The sequence below is a fragment of the Macrobrachium rosenbergii genome, chromosome 17 (genome assembly GCF_040412425.1).
Source record: "Macrobrachium rosenbergii isolate ZJJX-2024 chromosome 17, ASM4041242v1, whole genome shotgun sequence".
In the NCBI taxonomy this organism is placed as follows: domain Eukaryota; kingdom Metazoa; phylum Arthropoda; class Malacostraca; order Decapoda; family Palaemonidae; genus Macrobrachium; species Macrobrachium rosenbergii.
In genome coordinates, this window is record NC_089757.1 from 32,250,765 (window position 1) to 32,270,764 (window position 20,000).

The 20,000-nt window shown below is 35.8% G+C and overlaps 1 protein-coding gene across 1 annotated transcript in view; it reads left to right on the top strand.

The window, feature by feature from the left end:
• Positions 1-20,000, top strand: part of LOC136847609 (uncharacterized) — a 41,483-nt gene that overhangs the window by 20,606 nt on the left and 877 nt on the right. The window lies entirely within an intron of this gene.

Consider the following 20,000-nt stretch of genomic DNA (forward strand, 5'->3'; position numbering starts at 1 on the left):
TGAAATCTTTCCCAGGTCTACAGAAAATACCGCCTACACAACCCACGCCTCAGGGTGTACTTAATCACCCCTACTTACGCCTTTTTTTTCTTTCTTTCTTTTTTACGTCGAAGGATAAACTGACGGAAGTACACAAAAGAAGATTACTTTCTCCTCCTTATACCTTTGTATATAAATATATATATATATATATGTCAGTGGGGATGTGATTTTGGAAGCGGCGGAGTAGAAAGAAAACGGGAAAATAAAACGAGATAATAATTTACTAAGAGGGAGACTCGATTACGAATATGAAAGGAAGAAAAAAAAATACAACGAAACCGCTTAAACATGAATGAATATTCATAATCGCTTATTATATTATACAATGATTATGTTATATAATCATAATATTTCCCTATCGTGCATTTTAAAGTTAATTATATTATTCAATGGAACTTGGGAGTAACTTGATACACCAAGTATAAACACTTACAATGAATTTCACTGTATCCCATTATCCTTATTACTATCGCAACTAGAATCTAGACATTAGATTCTAAACCAATGACTTGCATAATACTCCTAAGCTTCCTTTATCATGCATTTTTAAAGTTAATTATATTATACAATGATTGTATTATATAATGAGACTTTGGAGCAGCAAGATATACCAAGAGAGTTACAAAGGAATACAATGCATCGCATTATCATCACAACTAGAATCTAGACATTAGAATCTAAACCAAAGACTTACATAAGTGCTCATAAGCTTTCCTTATCATGCATTTTCAAAGTTAATTATATTATACAATGATTGTATTATATACTGAGACTTTGGAGCAGCAAGATACACCAAGAGATTTGCAATGAAATACAATGCATCGCATTATCATTATCACCATCACAACTAGAATCTAGACAATCGAATCTAAACTAATGACTAGCCACAGGTCTAATGCGAGCGAATACACTCCTACAAATCCGTATGTTTGTTTGTGCACCGGGTTCGTCGATTGTGCCTGGCAGTAGTGACCCGGGAGGGACGTAAAAAATACAGCGGACCCACCCACTTCCGTTGGCTAAAAACTCCGCTCGCCGTAAGTCATCAACCAGCCAATAGAAGGCGACAGAACCGCACCAAATTCCAGTCATTTGTGGTTATTAGACTTTATATAATGCTCCGGGAAAATTGCACAATTCGGGGAACCGCAATCGTACAGGTCATTCATAAGCTCCTTGTGAGAAAGAGAATCTTCTCTCTCTCTCTTCTTCTCTCTCTCTTCTTCTCTCTGTCGGGGCATTAATTTACTGAAGAATGACTTTTTAACCGAAGGGCACCCAAGATCTGCTTTCAAGCAGTTATCCAAAGTAGAAAGTTATTTTTTTGTTTTTTGCAACTAAAAACTGCCTCATGACAGTCGTTATCATCATCAAGGAGAGAGAGAGAGAGAGAGAGAGAGAGAGAGAGAGAGAGAGAGAGGAGATTAATAAATATATATATATATATATATATATATATATATATATATATATATATATATATATATATATATATATATATATGCATTATGCATTATACATAATGATAAACATATATCAACATTTACATAAAATCTGACTAGCAAAGAGCCTCTCTCAAAGATAATTTTCTGCCAAAATAACGTAAGAATTCATCTTCAAGAATTTCACTCAACCTCGCGCAAGCTCATCCAACGAAACTGGAGCCAAATGAAAACTAAGTTCTCTGTTGGTTACTGTGAAAAGTAAAAGGACACGAAACTACCACTAAAATGCTTCAGTAGAAACACGAAGAAGTAGATATGAATAAATAATATACCCCCTACAAAATACTGCCAGCTCCCATTCAAAAATACTAACAGTCATTGGTAGCCATCTCTAGAGCAGACTGCTGGTTTCCCCCTAGGAAGGCAGATACCTCCTCCTCCTCCTCCTCCTCTTCTTCATCTTCTTCTTCTTCTTCTGCTCCTCCACCTCCTCCTCCTCTCCCTCTTCTTCGTCGTCGTCGTTGTCGTCGTCGTCGTCGTCGTCCTCCTCCTCCTCCTCCTCCTCCTCCTCTTCTTCTTCCTCTTCTTCTCCTCCTCCACCTAGTCCTCCTTTCCTTCTTTCCTTCTTCCTCCTCCTCCTCCTCCTCTCTTCTTTTCTTCTTCTTCTTCTCTTCTCCACCTCCCCTCCTCCCTTTCCTCCTTCTCCCCTTTCCTTCCTCCCTCCTCCTCCTCCTCCTCCTCCTCTTCCTCTTCTTCTTCTTCTTCTTCTTCTTGCAGTATTCCTCCCATCTATCAGGGCACGGAACCATTACGGTACGAAATCCTATAAAGTAGCATAAAATGAAGGTCTGTTGCCGCCCAGTTACGCTCCGAAATTAAGAACGAATGTCCTTCACTAACTCAAAAAGAGGGGAAGAAGAAGAGAGAGAGAGAAAAAAAAATATAATACTGTAATGATAAGGTGTTCCTCCGCCATAACGGTTGGAGACACCGGAGTTGGGAGAATCGGAAGATATAGAGGATATTATTGTTATTCTATTTGTCAGGTTTTGTTATCAATGTTATCATATAATATTTTTCATCATCGTTGTCATAATCGTCATAATGATTCTCATTATGAATATGGTATTATGAAGGATGATGTTTGCTTTAAAAGCTATTTATTCTTACCTAGCTCACTTTTCTTGCCTCCTGGCAACAAATGCAAATACATAAGAAAACTTACATATTCATAAATAAAAGATAACATTAGCTTTCTACTTTCTAAAATTCACCACTTCAATGGACGCAAACGCAAGGTGGCTAAATCTTGAGAGAGAGAGAGAAAGAGAGCGTCAACGTGATATTTCTATCTAAGAGTACTCTTTTAATTAATTAATCTTGAGAGAGAGAGAGAGAGAGAGAGAGAGAGAGAGAGAGAGAGAGAGAGAGAGAGAGAGAGAGAGAGAGAGAGAGAGAGCGTCAACGTGATATTTCTATCTGAGAGTACTCTTTTAATTAATTAATCTTGAGAGAGAGAGAGCGAGAACGAACTAACGCCAAATCATATTTATCTTCTGTGTACTTTTCTTATTAATCAATTACACAAGCTTGACAATCTTGAGAGAGAGAGAGAGAGAGAGAGAGAGAGAGAGAGAGAGAGAGAGAGAGAGAGAGAGAGAGAGAGAGAGAGAGAGAGAAATCAACGCAAAATCATATTTATCTATGAATAATTTTCTATTTACTTCATTAAATAATTAATCGAGAGAGAGAGAGAGAGAGAGAGAGAGAGAGAGAGAGAGAGAGAGAGAGAGAGAGAGAGAGATCAACGCAAAATGATATTCATCTTTGAGTAATTTTCTATTTACTTAATTAAAAAATATCATATCTATCTACGAGTTCTTTTCTAAGCGAACCGGCACCTAATCAGGAATACAAATAATTCTACAGTTAAAGTCATCGTCTGATCACCAGTTCTTAGGACATCGGTACAGTGCCTCTTCAAAAGAATCACTCGTAATTTGTTACCAACTGAATTTCGCTTCAATCATTTCAATTTCCTCATCTACTTGTGGAAATCGAAGTATCGGTATAACTTGTAATTTCTTCAATCATTTTAATTTCCTCATCTACTTATGGAAATCGAAGTATCGGTATAGCCTGTAATTTCGTTCAGTGCATGAAGAAATGACAGTTCTAATACTCTGCATATTTACGCATTTAAAAAGGGTTATTCTTATTTTTCTCAAGTTTTTAAAAAATTTCATCTTAACACCTAACTGACTGCCATCTTAGCTCATTGAATAAGTTTATATATATATATATATATATATATATATATATATATTATTTATATATATATATATATATATATATATATATATATATATTATATATATATATATATATATATATATATATATATATATATATATATATTCATATATGTATATATATATATATATATATATATATATATATATATATATATATATATATATGTATATATATATATATATATATATATATATATATATAATATATATATATATATATATATATATATATATATGTATATATATACATATATATATTCATATATACATACAAACACTATACTTACACAGCATATACATCATACTTCTTACACAGCAGCACATCAACCTCCTATACCTCTCGCAAACAACATGACCACCTACGATTCCTCCTACACCTCTCATGCCCTATATTTTTCAAATTTAATTCACCTCCGCGTTAAGTGAAATGCAGCTGTTCAGGACAGCATAAATTTCCCGTCCTGGTATCGAATGTTGCTCCCTATCCGCCCCACCCCCACACAAAAAAAGAAATAAGTAAATTTCCTTTCATGCCCCGTTATTTCCTCCGCGGCGGAGCATTTGCAGTAAATAAAACGAAAAGGAACAGCGTCTCTAACGACCCACGCCCGAGTACGAATTATGTTTTATCGTAAAGAGAATAAACATTATTGCAACGAGTCTTTCCGATACCTAAAGGAAGTCGGAGGTATTTTATTGCTGGAGGAGGAGGGGAGGAGGAGGAGGAGGAAGAGGGTGGGGTGGGAGGGTTGTGGGGGAGTAAGGGCAAAAGACTTTTGTCCCACCTCAGCTTGGAAAGAGGGATATAATGGCAGTCTCGTGAGCTAAAATGCCCCGAAAATCGAAGTCTTGCCCCCTGAAGGAATTGGAAATCAAAATCAGGACCTCTGTAACACGAAGCAGACCAATGCACTGAGACACCAGAAAATTAAGGACACTTGAACAATCCTTAAAATTGGAGCCTTGCACTGAAAGATCAGAAAATTAAGGATACTTGAACAATCCTTAAAACTGGAGCCTTGCACTGAAAGATCAGAAAATTAAGGATACTTGAACAATCCTTAAAATTTGAGCCTTGCACTGAAGATCAGAAAATTAAGGATACTTGAACAATCCTTAAAGTTTGAGCCTTGCACTAAAAGATCAGAAAATTAAGGACACGAAAACAATCCTTAAAATTGGAGCCTTGCACTGAAACTTCAGAAAATTAAAGATGCTCAAATATCCCTTAAGACTGGATCTTTGTGCCCAAAGACCAGCCAATTAGAGGCCCTAGGGCACCCGAAATGGGCACGTTCCATAAAATGAGTAAATCCTGAGTAATGCGACGAAAAAAGCTGCAAAAATTAGGTCGATACACATGACCTAGAATCCCCTTCTATACTTTGTGAAACTGAAAGGCAAGAACTAAAAATCAGGATATAGCCAATGAATAAATGGCCTGGAAAAGGTATCAGCTGTATTAGGACTTTTAAATAAAGCAACATACAACCAGGAAAACGTAACCTGAAAGTCTCAAACGACTTGAATCACAAACTGCAAAATCTGAAATAAAGACCGGGACCTAAGAATCCAAAAATGCAATCAAAGTTCAAAAAGTCAAGAAAGCAATGCTGTAAACTATGAAGATTAAGAATTAACTATCATGAAGGTTTGCGGGGAGGAGAGAGAGAGAGAGAGAGAGAGAGAGAGAGAGAGAGAGAGAGAGAGAGAGAGAGAGAGAGAGAGAGCTCTAAGCATTTATCATTTCAGCATAAGAATCTCACAGAGCCAAGAATTCAGACTACGGTATGGTATATCTCCTGCCAGGCCACATGAAGATATATATGGCCCTAACTACGACGCTACTATTGTACAGATATTGGGGGACGAGGCCACGGTCATGTAACAGGAAGACCTTAAAATCAGAACCAGGAAACCGCGAGAAACAAGTAAGTCATGATTAAAATTACGTGGACATTTTAAACAGTACATGGTTTATGGCAAGAACAAAGACCATCTTTCGAATACATACGTTTGAAACAGCATACAAGCATATATTGTCAAATGAAAATCAAGATCTCATGTCAGCCACTATTATCATTTATATTGTAATTCAGAAGTTCATTAACCAGTGTATAAATAGTTATATAGATATACTTCAAAATATTAGTAACCTCTTTGGAAATTAACCTTGGCAGAGTGGTGCATTCATATGAAATTGTTGATGATAAATTCATCACAACGAGAGCGCGGCAGTAATTTATCTTTTAAGATAAGAATTCTCAAAGATATTTATTTAGAGATGTAATATATTTCAAAATATTAGCAACTTCTTTGGAAATTAAGCTTTTCAGAACGGTGCATTTATATGATACTGCTGATGATAAGATTCATCACAGCGAGGGCGAGGCAGAAACTCATCATTCAAGATGAGAATTCTTCGGGATATATATATATATATATATATATATATATATATATATATATATATATATATATATATATATATATATACCTGTATTTAAAAACACTTTGGAAATTAAGCATTACAGACTGGTGTGTTCATATGAAATTGTTGATGGTAAACTCATCACAACGAGAGTGCGGCAGAAATTCATCATTCAAGATGAGAATTAACGAGTAAAAATACAGTCATGTAAATGTGCAAGGCTGTATCTATCAAATACAAAAATGATTAAATTTTAAATACAGTCTTGCACATGTACATAACACTGGCTTTTTTACTTATCATTTCCGGTCACAGTCTAGCGATGAGAATTATGAAGGAGAAACGCATCTATAACTAAATTAAAAGCTCCGATATCCCCGAGTTCGCGTCGCATAAAATCGTAACTATTTCTGGGCAAAATGGAAAGATTATTTTTAATCTTCATTCGTATTCAAGTATTCGGGCTTTATGGATGTAAAGTCCACAAAGGCATTGTCTCCGATTTTTCCCCCCAGCTGGCTTTTTAACCTCAAGAGGCTTTCCTGGCTTATCTTCGCATTCAAGAATTCCCATCGCGAAAGAATGCTGTACGTTACAATAACACAAAGTCTTGGTAAATGTGTTATTGGTAATAATTATCACCCCCAGTCAGCTTCCTCTTGACAGGTATACCGAGTTAAACTGGTGGTAATGATGACGTATGTGGAGCCGGCGAGCGTTGCTTGTGGTAAAAAGAACGGCATTTTACGAAATTACAGTCAGACTCACTCTAGTGCTTTACAAATTTACAACCTCTGAATACCCAGTAAAAGGTTGCTAATTTGGAGCAATTCGCCGGTCCTGTTGGGTACCGGAAATCAAATACTGATGTTCGGACGTACGTGGTGTGAATGCACACAAATGGCCAGTTTGAAGGAGCTTGAAGAAGCATACCCTTTTGTGTGGAAGTGGTATAATTGAAGAAAAGTGTGTGATAATAGATAATTTTTGCTCTCGGATGGGAAGCTAAATGCGAGGTTAATAAGTGGGAGTAAGAATATTCAAGAAATGTCAAGTGGATAGAATTGTGCTGGTCTAAATCTTTCAAAAATATTGGAAATAGGAAAGTTCTGTCTGTTTTCTCATTCACACAACTAAAAACATTGCCGATACATTTGGAAATTTCATAGCCAACGTAGGTGATAAATCGTGAATTATTGTCAGAAATGGATAGATATTGTAGAAGCTTGAGGATCAATTAGAAATGTCTCTGAACAGTATTTGCGAAAATGAAACATGAAAACATAACGACATTTTGACGGCAGAGGAAATTCTTTGAATGATAATATTAACGCATCATAACATGATACTAAATGAGAGGACAAGAAAGAAGATCGTACAATAATATATCAGTTGTTACGGTTCTTTAGGAGGGGTAATGAAGAAAAGAGCCCTGACCTGATAGAGTGGCAATACTTCTGTGAAAGTTTACGATTGGTGAGAGAGAGAGAGAGAGAGAGAGAGAGAGAGAGAGAGAGAGAGAGAGAGAGAGCGTAAGATTCTCATACAGTCAAAAGTTCCGATTCAGCTCAGTCCCACTAGTAGTAAGATTCTGATGCTGAGGAATCAGTCATGTTACCACTATATCATCCTATGACTAATAAATAAACACTCAATAAAACGCGCCCACCGTTATGTTTTGTAGGTTTTAACATGGCTCAGACTGCTTCTAAGAAAATGGGAACATTTCTTGGCAGTGGCAAGCACTTTTTTTTCACAAGCAGCTCTCTCCAAATTCTAGGCATGACACATACAGCCTAAAGAAAAAAGCTTCTACGAATTCTGGAACAATTTTCTCTGGTATCGTTCCCGTATCTGAGAAGTTTCTCTTACGAATACTTTTTCCTCCAGAGCGTCAAATTAAAACTGCTCGCCATGGTAGTCTGGGACTTACTCTTCCTGCCAACACGAATTTTCCTCATTTTTATCGTAACATCAATCTCTGCCTTTATCTGGCATTACTATTATTCTTAAAGCTTCCCGAATCCTGTACATGGTATTTTAATCTAGAGAGTGAATTTCCAATTACCAAAGAGTGAAAGTTCATTTGTCGCTAACATCACTAACATTTTTCTTGCAATAGTCTTGAGGTTTTATTTCTCCATAATAAAGTTCTCTCCAAAGAAAAACGGATTTACAGGAAGATGGAATCATGATGATGATAACTATCATAAGTAAATAATGCTTCGAAGTTTCTTCGGCGCAATCGAGTTTTCTGTACAGCCGCTACAGCGTATAATCAAGGCCACCGACAATAGATCCAGCTTTCGGTGGTCTCGGTATAATGCTGTATGAGCCCCAACCCATGAAACTTTAACCATGGGCCGGTGGTGGCAAACCCTATATCGTTGATGGAAGCACGGTTATGGCCAACTTTAACCTTAAATAAAATACTACCCAGGCTAGAGGGTGGATGATCAACATACCAGTTTGCAGCCCTCTAGCCTCATTAGATTTTAAAATCTGACGGCGGACAGAAAAATTGCGGACAGAGTAAAGTGCGGACAGAATAAAGTGCGGACGGACAGACAAAGCCTCCACAAGTTTTCTTTAAAATGATGACAATCCGCGTACTCTTCTTACGTATGAGTGAACGAAAGTGGTGATATCAAATATTCCTCAGCTAAATAAGATAGGAAGGAAATTAAAGAGAAAAAGTAAGGTAGATTTAACTGAACATAAGAGGTCACTGTTGCAAAAAAAAAAAAACGCACACCTACGCGCATGTTCGTGTGGGTGCGCGCGAACGTGCGTATATATATGTGTGTGCGTGGCTTTATCCATCTGGTGTAGCATATACCTAAAATGAAGAAATTAGCAATGTACCCTTACCAAAATAATTATACTGTTTGTATTGTCAGGTGTTACCCGATCATCTCACAGAAACTAATATAAAAAAAATTAAAATAATAAAACGAATTAAGAAAATTTACAGATGAGAATGTGGTTGACAAAAAAAAAAAAAAAAAACATTAATTTCATATGAATTCAAAGCGAGCAATTATGATGAAATCTTTATGATCCAATTTCACCTTGAAGGCGATTTCGATATCATATTATACTTTTCATCCCTTCATACGTAGCTATGTACTAACGACCTACAACATGACCACATTCACTAACGCAAAAACTTTAAATTTTACACTTGGTCGCCCAGGTTATTGAACCACGTCTCTCTCTCTCTCTCTCTCTCTCTCTCTCTCTCTCTCTCTCTCTCTCATACACACGCACGCACACACACACATACATGCAAATAATGCAATCACATTATACAGTATGAATGTAGTTATGTGAACGCATTTTTATATGTATGTGGGTATGTGTTTACATATGTGTATATGTATATATACATATTGTATATATAGTAATATATGTATATACATATATATAAATACAAATATATACATATGTATATATATATATATATATATATATATATATATATATATATATATATATATATATATATATATATATATATATATATATACACACACACATAATATAACAACTGCTTAGCGGTATCTTTTAACAAAGAAATTCTGGAATAAGGAGGAATAAAGCTCTCGGGTGTAGACTAACCTATACTGCTCTCGGCAATGAGAGACCAATACGAAAAGTATTTCGAGGCCTATCAGTAACCTCTCCGGAGTGACGCAATGGACTTTCAATACCGTTGGCGAGAGAAAAAACGATTATTTTGAGAGAGAGAGAGAGAGAGAGAGAGAGAGAGAGAGAGAGAGAGAGAGAGAGAGAGAGAGAGAGAGAGAAAACCAACGCAAAATCATGTTTATCTCCGATTACTTTCTTGATTAACTAAATAATCTTGAGAGAGAGAGAGAGAGAGAGAGAGAGAGAGAGAGAGAGAGAGAGAGAGAGAGAGAGCCAACGCAAAATCATATTTATCTACGATTACTTGTCTACTCAATTAATTAATCTTGGAGAGAGAGAGAGAGAGAGAGAGAGAGAACCAACGCAAAATCATGTTTATCTCCGATGACTTTCCTAATTAACTAATTAATCTTGAGAGAGAGAGAGAGAGAGAGAGAGAGAGAGAGAGAGAGAGAGAGAGAGAGAGAACCAACGCAAAATCATATTTATCTACGATTACTTGTCTACTCAATTAATTAATCTTGGGAGAGAGAGAGAGAGAGAGAGAGAGAGAGAGAGAGAGAGAGAGAGAGAGAGAGAGAGAGAGAGAGAGAAAACCAACGCAAAATCATGTTTATCTCCGATTACTTTCCTAATTAACTAATCAATCTTGGAGAGAGAGAGAGAGAGAGAGAGAGAGAGAGAGAGAGAGAGAGAGAGAGAGAAAGAGAATCAACGCAAAATCATATTTACCTACGATTACTTTCCTAATTAATTAGTTAATCGAGAGAGAGAGAGAGAGAGAGAGAGAGAGAGAGAGAGAGAGAGAGAGAGAGGAAGTGGCCGGCGACGCCTCTCCCAAGGGCCCCAGCGACTCTCGTCGTAGGCGGTTCGGGTAACAGCAGGAGTTCTCAAGTGACTCGGGAGAATGTCTCGGACTCTCAGCAATGTTTCGCCCTCTAATCTATTTGTTTGTTCTGAAAGAAGAAGAAGAAGAAGAAGAAGAAGAAGAAGAAGAAGAAGAAGAAGAAGAAACAAGAAAGAAAAGAAAAAATCGATGAATCACTTCATTCGAATAAATCCTGGACGCGAAGCCTTCCTCATCAATCACGAGAGAGAGAGAGAGAGAGAGAGAGAGAGAGAGAGAGAGAGAGAGAGAGAGAGAGAGAGAGAGAGTCGGTAAACTGAAGGGAAGACTTCATCATATCCAAATAAAAACAGAGGCCTTTCAAAATCCCGCCGGCAGGAGGCGAACGACATTAAAAGGCGCGCAAGAGAAATGTAATAAATAAAAGATAAATAGATATCTCGAAAGGTCAACATACCAGAAGTCGAAGAGAGAAAGAGAGAGAGAAAGAAAGGAGGAGGAGGAGGAGGGAGGAGGAGGAGGAGGAGGAGGAGGAGGAGGAGGTGGTGGTGGAGAAGAAAGGGGATGAGGAGAAACTGGAGGAGGAAGGGGAGGAGGAGGAGCAGGAGGTGGAGAAGTAATGGGAGGAGGAATTATTGGACGAGGAGGATGTGGGGTGGGGGTGAGAGGAAAGGAGGAGGCGGAGGAGGAAGAGGAGGGGAGGAGGAGGAGGAATTGGAGGAAGAAGGGGAAGAAAATGAGGAGGAGGAGGAGCAGGAGGAGGAGGAGGAGGAGGAGGATGTGGGGAAGTGGGGGAGGAAAGAAGGGATGGAGGTGGAGGAGGAGGGGAGGAGGAGGAGGAGGAGGAGGAGGAGGAGGAGGAGGAGGAGGAGGAGGGGGTAAAATCTGACTCACACTCATGCATACAAGCACACACAAAAGAATTCAGATCAGTCTCACTCGCCTCTACACGGCAAAAAATGGAAAGCCAACACCAACTTGGAAAGGAACTGTTATTAAGTGTTAATGAGCCAAGCTCAGCAAGCAATTATAGTATTAGGATCATATCTTACTTATCTGCTATTATAAATTACTGCATGCTTACACTGAGAGAGAGAGAGAGAGAGAGAGAGAGAGAGAGAGAGAGAGAGAGAGAGAGAGAGAGACTCATTACGGTGAGCCCTTCTGTTTTCTTCCAATTTAAAAAAAATAAAATTTCTTTAAAAAAAATAGTCTAATATGAACAAATTCAGCTTAATTACCGTCACAAACGCTTTTAAGGAAGGAAAATAAACTAAAAAAAAAAAATCTCATCATCGACATTACAAAAATCAATTATTTTTCATCAGACAAAAATAAATTTGCAGAAATAATGAAATAATCACAGCAAAAACAAAATTAAATGAATAAATAAGCAATGAACGGATCTTTACAATCCGATAAATCGTCTTACTTCGGAAAATTGCCCCCCGGCCCCCCCCCTCACACCCTACACCCTCCCCCAATCCCCGGGAGAAATAGGACCCACCATGTGAGCATTAATTTACAGCGGAATAAATCCTTGCATACACTCCTTCCGTTTGCGCAAGAAAAAGACCTTCAAGTTTAATGTGCAAATAAATGTCACATTAAAATTCACAGCTCCTAACCCGTACGTAACAGCCACGACTCTGAGGACATCTCGGGGGCGGGGGTGTTGGTGGAGGGGGAAGGGAGAGGGGGAGGAAGGGGGAGGAGGTAGATGGGAGGATTGGAAAATAAAAAGAAAAGGCCACATCTCTATCAGTGATTCTGGAAGTATACGATCAAGTTCGGTGGTGGGAAATGTCTGCTGAAAATAACTCGCTATTTTCACACTATCCAACGATATTAGCGACATTCTGACAATAAATAATGATTAAAGAAAAATTTTTAATGTATCTTTAATCACTTAGATTCATTAAGTAACAATTAGTTTTCACGTATCCTTAATCAGTTTTACAAATTAAATAACAGTTTTTATGTATCCTTAATCAATTGGATATATTAAATAATAATTTTTTATAAATACTTAATCAGCTGGATATATTAAGAAACGATAATTTATTTTGCATCCTTAGTCAGTTGGATAAATTAAATAATTATTTTTGATGAATCCTTAAGCAGTTGGATATACTACATAAAAATTTTTTGTCTATCCTTAATCAGTAGGAAATATTAAATACAATTTTTTATGTATCCTTAATCAGTTGTATATATTAAATAATAATTATTTTTATACATCCTCAATCAGTTAGACATATTAAATACCAATTATTTTTAAAGTGTCCTTAATCACATGGATAAATCAAATAATAATTATTTTTCATGTATCATTAATCAGTTGGACACATTAAATAACGTTTACTTTTTTCGCCCTTAATTAGTTAGGTATATTAAATACCAATTATTTTTAATGTATCCTTAAGCTATGACAGATTAAATATCAATTATTTTTATGTACCTTTAATCAGTTGGACATATTAAATAACGTTTACTTTTTTCGCCCTTAATTAGTTAGGTATATTAAATACCAATTATTTTTAATGTATCCTTAAGCTATGAGACAGATTAAATATCAATTATTTTTATGTACCTTTAATCAGTTGGACATATTAAATAACAATTTTTTGTGCCCTTAATCAGTCAGATATATTATGAAAAAATTTTTCGTGCATCCTAGGTCAATTATATAAAAAAAAATTACTACTATTTTTTCAAGTATCCTCAAACTATTAGAGACATACTTTTATATATCATCCACAGACCGAACACGAAAAATAATAGAAATGCTGCCAAAAGCTGGAAAAGAACAACACACATATGCCCATTTAGGCTTCCGTCTCTTTCTCTCTCCCACCCGAAGAAAGTAGATTCCTTTGCCAAATGGATCTCCGAGGCCAAATGTGATCTCTCTCTCTCTCTCTCTCTCTCTCTCTCTCTCTCTCTCTCTCGCGTTTCAGTATTTAGTCTGTTCTTGTATTTCCGATAGATGTCATGAAGATTTCAGCTATGCATAGTACACCTGTAATCCTAATCTTTAGTGAGTGCATGTATACACATACACACACATATTTATATATATATAAATATGTATATATATGTGTGTATGTATGTATGTATGTAATACACATCTATATATGTATGCATATACTGTATGTATGTATATATATATATATATATAATATATATATATATATATATATATATATGTATATATATATATATATATATATATATATATATATATATATATATATATATATATATGTGTGTGTGTGTGTGTGTGTGTGTGTGTATGCGTGTGTGTGTGTGTATAACTGATCACTTGATAAAAGGAGTTAAAGGGTCAATACGTTTATAAATCAGACTATCAATGTAAATGGCGCACAAACAAACAAACACGCACAGTTGGTATCAAGAGTCAGTGTCAGATCCGAACAAAAACTGTAGCTAAAATCTCACTTGATATTATTTGCAAAAATTAAACATTGGAATATAACATCATTTTCCTGGTATAGGAAATGCTTTGAATGAAGACATTAACGAAGCCTAACATGTACTAATTAAGAAGACATTAATAACATGTTATAAAACCTTCGATCAGATGTACTAGGGGTCACTGGAAAGGGTAGTGAAGGAACAAAAAAATGTGAAAGTTTTTGAAGCAACTATCATACCCATGCCGTCAAAATGTATTGCCTTACATGTACGTATATACCTATGTATGAATGTATGTATAAGTATGTACAAACACACACATTACACACACACACACACACACACACACATATATATATATATATACATATATATATATATATATATATATATATATATATATATATATATAAATATACATATAAATAAATAAATAAATATATATATATATACATATAAATAAATATATATATATATATATATATATATATATATATATATATATACATCATGTAATACACTTTTAATTTTAAAGTGCGTAGCACCAGATAGGTATGGCCTCCCTTTTGCAACAAGCCACAGGGGATGAAATTGCTAGCTGTATACTTCCAATACAAATATACACTATATACGCATTTGAAACTAGCCTTTAAAGGTATAAGTGATATATATTAACAACTAAAATCTAACCCAGACAAACGATAATAAAAGTTTAATGGTAAAACCCACGATGTATGCATTAACACAGGTCACTACCGTAATCAACTTCTTGTATCTGTGCCTATTCATTCATCCGTCACCGTAAGAATGAGTAAAAGGATCATATTCATTCATGAAATGTATGACAGTAGTTGATCATTCACAGGCGATATGCAGATGTAATTAATTATATATATATATAAAAAAATCATTGAACAAAGATATAAAAGCTAACCATTTCTTTTCAAAAGCTGATTTTTTTCTGCTGTCATAAAAACAGCAACAATAAAAGATAGGTCATTAGGAAGAACAACAATAATCATAATAAAAATAAAATCAACGATGAAAATTATGATATCTAAACCAGCTGAGATTGCAGCAACAAGATAATTACCACTATAGCAACAACAGTACCTGGAATTTAGATCAGCAAGAGCCTCGCCCAGCCTATCAATGCACTATGAGCCATCAAGCAGCAATCACCCTCCCCCCCTCCTTACCACCAACAACTCCCCACCCCAATTCTACCCCCGGGACCTTCGCTCCAGTACGGGCAATTATCACCCGGTCCTGCCGGCTGCTTGTAAAGTTTCTATGTTTATTTAAAAGAGGAAGGGCATATCTTTTAGCTAATAATACGTGTCAATCAAAGGAAAAATATTAATATAATATTTGTGAAAAGACGACTTTCTCACAAAATCAATGTCAAATCCATTGCATCTCATGCCTGATAAAAGAATATCAGTCTAAGCTATGAACAAACTGTAATTAGAATCACAGCATCACTGAAAACAGATTAACAAATGTTTGCAAGGGAGGAAATATTTAACCTATGAGCCACTTACCACTGGAAACACAGTATCACTGAGAATAATTCAACATTTTTCTATAGAAGACAACTTTTGCAATTCATGTTTTGCGACAAAAATGTAAGTTTTCTACAAATATAACAGATGATCTGAGCGTGTTAATAACTCAGGCAAGATCATGTTACGTGTATCCTATGCCATGGAAATCAGGCGCACTGTCACACCACACGAAACTGTGGCTGACTAACTGACAAAAGAGTGGGACAGTCACGGAGAAACACCTTTGCTATACCACCCACTTCCAGAATTGAACAATAATTAGTAAATCAATAAACACATAAATATTAGTTGAAAAGAAAAAAAGAAACAGGAAGTAGCGAACGTGATTTTTCTTAGTATAAGCAACGCCGAATCGTAACGCAGAATACGAGACCCTAAATGTACTGAATTTTAAACTATATTTTTATCATTTCTGTTGTCTTTTTGAGTCATAAATTGTCAGAAGAGTTGAAAGAATTATTGTTTGATAATGCAAAGACAGATACATTTATTGTTTGATAATGCAAAGACAGTTATATCTTTGCCTTGATAACGCACAGACGGATAAATTTATTGCTTGATAATGTACAGACAGTAATGGGGTAAAAAAATATATAGGAGCGCTGACCCATGTCTAAAGGGACAAGCAAAGCGAACTCTGATTCAGTTAAGAACATATATTTTTTCTTTTAACTCATCCCTAAGATATGTCAAATCTGGGGTATGATTTTACCCTACTGGCATCATAAGATGTTCAACAGAACTACGCGCGCTAGTCAGTTATCAAGCAATTCAATAGAACTACGCAAACTAGTCAACTATCAAACCAAACTAGTTTGACGGATGGGATAAGTCAGATAAATATACAAAATCATAGATTATCTCTATCAAACCAGATAATTATACAAAATCATAGGTTACCAATACCAAAGTCAGATAGATATACAAAATCATGGATTATCAATATCAAAGTCAGATAAATATACAAAATCGTAGATTATCAATATCAAAGTCAGATAAATGTACAAAATCATAGATTATCAATATCAAAGCCAGATAATTATACAAAATCATGGATGATCAATATCAACACTGCCAAATACGTAAGAGTATGTAAAAAACTAAAAAAAAAAAAAAAAAAACAGGACCAGCGCTGGAACACACTAACTTTATTTGATAAAACAATAAAAACCGAGTTAAGAAAGTTGATCAAGCAGTGGTTCCATTTACAATCAAAATGACAAAACACTTATAAAAATCCATGTTTCTAATTATATTAATATTTCTGTAAACCTCACGGAAATTATTTGTCCATTTGTGCGAGCGCGAGCGCGTCTTTTATGGTTGTAAGTGAATGTACGCAAACACTAGACCACATAACACCTTTGTGTCGTATTAATAATTCTGAGAGGTGACGAACTCGAGGAGAGTGCCTTGGAATCGGGAATGGGACGGGAGGTAGGGGTAGGGGAGGAGTTTTGGAATCGGGACGGAGGGGGGATGATGGGAGGAATGGGAATGGTAATACCAAACTTAAATATCGAAATCGTGAGCGTATGATCCGCCCCCGCAATTACCACCGTTATTACTACGGCGGTCTGAGACCGCTGGATTTTATCGTCGGAATCACGGCCATTGTGCGGACGGCGGGAATGGCAATTACATCTCCATCTGGAGGGTCATAAAGAGAGAAAGGAACTGACGGACTCCTTCAATTTTACATCCTGCTTGAGTGGAGGATGAGATCAAAATGACCCCAAGACCAACAAATGCAACTGTTATAGTTCTTGCTTTCTTTCTTGAGAGAGAGAGAGAGAGAGAGAGAGAGAGAGAGAGAGAGAGAGAGAGAGAGAGAGAGAGAGAGAGAGAGAGAGGATGATGGGATAAAAAAGAACCCTAAGACCAACAAATGCAACCATTCTAATCTTTTTTTTTTTTTTTGAGAGAGAGAGAGAGAGAGAATAAACAGAATAATATATGCACGCACACACATATGTATTTATTTCCCAAAATACAAAAGGCACACTAAATCTTGGGTGGAAATTTTTGTGCCCCGGTTAGCCAAGCCTTCTAAAGAACAATTTGAAATCGCTTTGAAACTAAAATAATAATAGTATATATAATATTTCAGTAAAAAAAAGCACAATTCAAAATCCCTATGAACAGACATACATGAACATGCCAAGCAAAATATTAGGATTATGAAAAAAAAAAAAAATTTTATTTCCTAAAATACAAACCACTAAATCTTAGGTGGAAATACTTGTGTGTCGGTTAGCCAGGCCTCTTAAAGACCAATTTAAAATCGCTATGAACAGACATATATACATAAACATGCCAATCAGATTCTAAGAATAATAAAAAAAACTCCTTTTACTTCCAAAAATGCAAAAGAAACACTAAATCTTAGGTGGAAATATTTGTCCCTCGGTTAGCCAAGCCTTCTAAAGACGGTAATCAAACAAGCCACAGTGATAATACCCCCTCACTATTAGCCGAGCAAAATAGGTAACAATATTTGCTTTGGGAAGAAGAACAATAAAGAGATTATCTTTTTATTCTCCCCAGTGCTCCTAACCATCAGAAAACAGACTCCGGGAGACATTATATTTGCCCAGGGACGAACCCTTTCATTTTCTGCGTGACTGCTTCGTCATTTTCTAAAGGACACTGAAGATAGACGTTTGAAGATAATATTCACATTCGCTCCGTTTATAATTCGTTCTGTTTCTCTCTTTCACAAAAGAGAGTGAGTGTCTTTCAACTCCCGACTTCATGCTGCTGAATTTTATAAAAAGACACCTTAATGTTTATCAAGAAACCTTGTTGTTTATCATATCAAATATTTGTAAAAAGCCACCTTAATTTTTATGTCATATAAAAAGATACCTTAATGTTTATCATGAGACACCTTATTACTTTTCATATTTATGTCGAAAAAGATACCTAATATTTATCGTGAATAAAACAGATTATAAGAACAGCCTTAACTTTGGACAGCAAATTCATTAAAAGGCTTAACTCATTATTTAGTACAAGGGGAAGCTAACACCATAATATTTTATCGTGAATGACTAAACAGATTATATTTAAGAACAGCATTACAAACGCTAAAACCTTGAAGGCATTCAGTGTCTTGTAGCAACAAATGCAATTTGGACAGCAAATTCATTGAAACACGACAAAGTTCAAAGACAGACAGGGTCTTTAACCTAATATTAGCATTCTAGTACACCTCAGGGGAAGCTAAAGTCACCACTGGATGGAGGCTGGCTGACCTTTATCCATCTCCAGCAACCGAAGATCAGGGTGAGTGTTGTTTGTTGTTTTGTTTGTGGGTTAACTGTCAGAAACTGTGTAACGCACCTCTAAACCGGCAAGTAAAAAATGAGCCGAAGTTTCTTCGGCGCAATCGAGTTTTGTGTACAGAGTATAATCAAGGTCACCGAAAATAGATTTATCTTTAAGTGGTCTCGGTAGAATGCTGTATGAGCCGCGGCCCATGAAACTTTCAGCCGGCCGCGGTGGCCTGTGTTGCTGCGTTGCCAGAAGCACGATTATGGCTAACTTTAACCTTAAATTAAATAAAAACTACTGAGGCTGGAGGGCTGCAATTTGGTATGTTTGATGACTGGAGGGTGGATGATCAACATACTAATTTGCAGCCCTCTAGCCTCAGCAGCTTTTAAGATCTGAGGGCAGACAGTAAAAAGTGCGAACGGACAGACAAAGCCGGCACAACAGTTTTAAAAAACTAAAAGCTCCAAGGTTTGTCATTTTTAGGATAAGAGTAAATTGACATATTTTTAACAAAATAAACCACCATAACAATAATAAATTAGAAAAGGGTAGTCCACAGTTTATAACCCTTGAAATAAGGAATTCAGTACCTTACCACAAAAGGAATCCAAAATTAATTATTGGTAAAACAATAGTAATTTGATATATTTTCAAAAGACACAATAATAATAATAATAATAATAATAATAATAATAATAATAATAATAATAATAATAATAATAATAATAATAATAATAATAATAATAATAATAAACTAAAAAAAATATTATGTATACAGTTTACAAACCCTTAAAATAAGGAATTCATTACCCTACCAAAAAAGAACCTCGCAAACCTCACAGTTAAAACCCATTTTTCTCACAATCATCCCTTCTTCAGAAACGTAAAAGAGTTTCTCGGTCAAGCAATATCACACACCCAAGCGTTCTTTCTCCTATTTTGCCATTCCTTCTCCTCCTCCTTCAGACAGCCCTCCTCCTCCTC